This window comes from Arachis hypogaea, chromosome 13, assembly GCF_003086295.3.
Source record: "Arachis hypogaea cultivar Tifrunner chromosome 13, arahy.Tifrunner.gnm2.J5K5, whole genome shotgun sequence".
Classification (NCBI taxonomy): Eukaryota; Viridiplantae; Streptophyta; class Magnoliopsida; order Fabales; family Fabaceae; genus Arachis; species Arachis hypogaea.
This window is the reverse complement of record NC_092048.1, coordinates 23,144,723-23,149,611: the sequence shown is the minus strand read 5'-3', so window position 1 is coordinate 23,149,611 and position 4,889 is coordinate 23,144,723. Positions and strand designations below refer to the sequence as shown.

Below are 4,889 nucleotides of genomic sequence, written 5' to 3'. Positions count from 1 at the left end.
GAAATATTCATGCTACGAAATGGGTTGAACCCATCACTTGACAAGCCTAGTCTAATATTGCGTGATTCTTTTGCAAAATCTTCATCCATTTCATCAAAGTTCTTCCATGCCAGGCCATCAGCAGGATGCTTTAACGTCCCATCTTTAACGCGCTCCTCATCATGCCACCTCAGACTAGCTGCCGTTTTTAGCACATAAATAATCTCTGAAGTCTTGAAATTATAGAAAAGTATCTCAAAGTCTTTGCAGGAATAGGGCGACCTTTCTTGTGAGGTTGGTTCTCGCTATTATCACTAGAATTTTCAGTATATCGAGATGTTCCACACACACGACATTGTGTTTCATCCTTTAGTTCTTTCCTATACAGGAGGCAATCATTAGGACAAGCATCGATTTTTTTATAATCCAGACCTAAATCTCTTATCATATCCTTCGTCTTATGGAAAGATAGAAGTATGTTAATGTCAGGCATTGCCTCTTTCAATAGCTCAAGAAGGAAAGTGAAGGAGGCATTGCTCCAACCGTGCAAACACTTTAACAAGTACAGGCAGATAGTAAAAGATAACGTAGAAAATTTCTTGCAGCCCGAGTATAACTCTTGACTTGCTCCATCTATTAAATTATAAAACTTTAGCCTCTTTATTTTGACCTACAGTAACACCCTCAGCGTGATCTCCAAATGCATCATTAAGCAGTCCTTCGATGTCATCGCATGCACCTTCTTCTCCATCGGGATTGTCCATTCCCCGTGATTAATCCATGTTCTATATCCCTTAACAAATCCATCGGCTACTAAATGGTCAAATACCACATCTCTTCTATACCACTCAATGTTACAACACCTCTTACAAGGACATTGAATTTGTTGTCCGTCCGGTTCTCCCTCAGAGTATGCAAACTCTAAAAAACTAATAACACCATCCAATCCTTTGGCATATCACAAAACCTAATCGATAATTATTAAAGTTTTTTGGAGGAAAATTTATAAAGGGGTCGCAAAGTGAAGATAACAAGAGTAGAGGAGGAAGGGTGTTATGAAATATAAGGGGCATGGGCTATGAAACGGACTTTCATAGTCTTGTAGTTAGATTAGAAAATAGTTCCTAGTCTTAGAAGTAATTCTCTAAACATTTTACTAGAAACTCGCTGAAGCAAAACAAAAAAAAGGAAAACAAAGAATTTATAGTACATAAATAATAAGTTAAATTGCAATTTCATAACTAATAAAACAATCAAAGTGGAACTACACATGAATTAAGAGCATAATAATAAAGTGAAAAGAAAAAATATGCATTGTACCTTGCCATGACACGATCAATGTTTTGACAAAATCCACTTGAAAGCTTTAACCAAAAACTTCAATCTGTTTGTTACCAAGTAAAATTCTAAGAGATTAGACTATAATCATATTTAATCTTGATTTGTTTTTATAAATTCTAAATTGATATAATCAAAATGTAAGGGAAAAAAATAAAAAAATCGTACATAGAATAAAAAAATTATAATTAATTAGATAGATATTTTTGTGACTATAATTAAATGGATATTATCAACATTTTTGTTATTCATATACAGTATTGTGCCTAAGACAAAGGGTTAAAAACGCATAAGATAAGCATAAAATAAATGTTATGTGCTGAATTTCAATAGCTGAAAGAGAGAAACAAGATGGGTGAATTTTCGGAGTAGCAAGTTTCTTTTGTTATAGTAAAACAGAATCCTCATGAATTGTGATGATCAACACAAGATAAAATGGGCACTTAGCTTCGCATCATGAAAAACGCGTGAACCAAAGTTTGGGGATTTTGTAATCTAATATAATCTTTGTGAAGGAATTTCCCACGGGAGTGAGTAACTGAAAATAAAAGGAAGAATCTTGCTTTTCAAAACTCAATTTAGGTCGGTAACTTATTTGGAAAATAATAGTACATACACAAATCAAAGTAAAATGTCAGAAAAAAAGCTAAAAATCATAGATGCTGCTACAGCACACATCTCAATTCTTTTTCATAATAATTTTATGTCCAAAAGCAACAAGAACAAAAGGAGAATTTTAAAAGGGAAAAAATTAAATAAAATACAAAAGGAACTGCATCAAAAGGAAACAAATCCAAATGATAGAGAGAGCACCTAAAAAAAGGATAGAATAGAAGATGTAAAGTGGAATTAAAATTGTGCCTATAAAAGCAGATTAGGAAAAGGGGTCAATTATAACTATAGAAGCAGCAGGGCATGAGTGACTCAATCAGTCAGCGGAAGCCGAAGCTGCGAAATCCGCATAGTTGAAAAAATCTATGTCTACGTACGGGCGCAGGTACTACGGGAATGGGAAGGGTACAAACAAAGACCCCCAATGACCAAACCATAGGCCCCATAACAAGAACAAGAAGGGTGTCAAAGCCCGGCCCTCGATCTATGATTTGGATTTGATCAAGTCCGCATTAGAAACAAGACATCACGGGACATACCCTAAAGATGAATGAGCCATGTAACCACTCTTCCCCAACCCCAAGTGGTCAGCGCAGAGACAAGATGCTTACAAGGGAGTGAGCGCATTGGAGTCTCTCCTCGTTGCTGGTCTGAGACCTGCGTCTAAAGAGCCTAATCCAGTACAGATCAGATCATAAATCGCTCTACGCTTTGAGCCGGCTAAGTCTTTCAAGTCCACTGATGTCTTTTGAACACCATCTTTTCTCTTCCTTCAACCCGGATGACAAAGTTCTAGTGAGACCAGCTTCCACAAATGACAGGGGATTGTGTGTGCGTAAGGCCCAAATAAAGATGAAAAAGTAATTAATAATGGCATCCAGAGACGAGAAATTAAAGAAGGTGAAATTACTATATGAGATATTTATTAAGCTTATTTGAATGGCATTACTTAGCATTCTAAATTCAATAACTTATTGACTATTGTAGCTCAAATCAGGAACAAGCAAACAGTTGGAATAAAAAATTTTAATTTGTATAGTATCTATTTCTCAAACAATCTGATAACAGCCCAAAATTCAAATCCAAAGCATGAATCTCACGAGGAAAAAAGAAGAAAAATCCAAAGTAGGAAAAATCAACAAGTTTTGAAGCAATGCATAAACCAAATAGAGTTCATACTCTGGTTTTTTCTTCAAAACACCAACTATAACATAGTATAATTTCTCAAGTGATAAAATATTCTAAAGAGTTGAAGTCAAAATTCAGAAACTATATGAGATATTCATTAAGCTTATTTGAATGGCATTACTTAGCATTCTAAATTCAATAACCTATTGACTATTGTAGCTCAAGCAAATGATCAAATAGTTGGAATAAAAAAATTTAAATTCGCATAGTATCTATACTAATTAAATCTGACAACAGCCCAAAATTTAAATCCAAACCACGAATCTCGCAAGAAAAAAAGAAGAAGAAGTCAAAGCAAAAAAAACCAACAAATTTTGAAACCAACTTGTATGCATCTAATCACTTCCTGAGAAGTCAACAACGCATGTTAAAAAATTCTAAACTCAATCCACCAAATTGTTCAGGAAACGGTAATTGTAGATATGGATGCAAGTTAGATTCAGAATTTAACTATGTAATCTACGAAATTCGCATGATTAAATTTTTCAGAAAAACTCTATTTCACTCTGTGCGTTTTAACTGCTTAAGCTCATCAATTTGCTTCAGCATAAAAAATCTACATTCAAATATTTCATTAGAAAAAATATATAATAAAAAAAACACAAAATCGGCCACCAGATGTCTGAATAAGTTCATTTGATCAAGTCGATGAATTTTCAAAGTAACAACACCCCAATCAGCAAGTAAAATAAATAAAAGGACACAAATTTAAGTTTTAATCATTTTTCAAGCCGTTAAATGATCCAAAAATAAAATGGGCAATAAATTTGATCACAGAAAAGTATGAACTGAATCGAAATGTAGCTTAAAAAATTGCAAGCTAAGCCAATAGAAGAACGGACCTAGGGTTTGTGGTGAACGAACCTACAAGAATGAGTTCTCCTACGCCGCAGTTCATCAATTCATGAGTTCACAGATTATTGTACCAAACCCCCAAATTGAAACCCTAAAATCGGAACTCTACCCTCTCAAATTTCAGAAACCAAATGAAGGTGGATGCATACCTTCTCGACGATGGTGAGCGAATGAAGAGAGGCTTTCAGTTGAGTGCAGCGTCGTCCTGATGTGAGTGCACAGCGAAGAGAAGCGACGGTACGGTGAAGACGAGTGACGGCGTCGTGAGTGGTGAAGATGAGTGAGTGCAGAGTCTTCTTGAGTGGTGAGTGGTGACGCCTTGAGTAGTGAGTGGTGATGGCGGAGTCTTCTCTGATTTGAGGTGATGAGTGGCGCGAAGAAGAAAGGAAAAGCTAACAAGGGTGAGGGTTACGCGTTCGTATCATTTGATTTGGCTAAGTGTTTAATTTATATATTATTTTTTCTGATGGGGTTTAATTTGTATATTATTATTTGCTGTAAAGTGAAAAAAAATTATTAAATGTTGGACATGTGACCTAAGATATATTATGTAACATTTTTAAAGTGTCCTGACAAATAAGTTATCCTTTAAAAGTGTACTCTTTGGTATAAAAAGTGAACCCATAGTTTTTAAGATAAGGCTACGCTTTATAAGTGATATTTATAATATTTAAAAAAATACTTTTCAAGTGATGCCACAAATGTATTTTTTATTCTCCTAAAAAGAAAAACACAGAAAAAAACGTAGCCTATTCTTAGAATAGGTTACGCTTTTTAAATGTAGTCTAAAAAAAATGTGGCTGAATGGATATTTTTCTTATAGTGCACTTCATCTTTTATATTCTTTAATTAAAATTTGTGTTAATTTGATTTTTTAATATCAATTCTATTTTCACAACCACTGTCCTAAATATTAC

At 34.4% G+C, this 4,889-nt stretch overlaps 1 long non-coding RNA gene across 2 annotated transcripts; it reads right to left on the bottom strand.

Moving 5' to 3' along the window:
* Nucleotides 1–1,966: 1,966 nt before the first annotated feature.
* LOC112737701 (uncharacterized) lies at nt 1,967–4,397 on the bottom strand. Of its 2 annotated transcripts, none has more exons than XR_003169060.3 (2): nt 4,122–4,397; nt 1,967–2,734 (listed from the first exon to the last, which is right to left on the bottom strand). It is a non-coding gene; the product is annotated as an uncharacterized lncRNA (long non-coding RNA). The 2 variants fall into 2 exon arrangements; XR_003169059.3 differs by having other exon boundaries at nt 1,967–2,721; nt 4,122–4,396.
* Nucleotides 4,398–4,889: the final 492 nt, after the last annotated feature.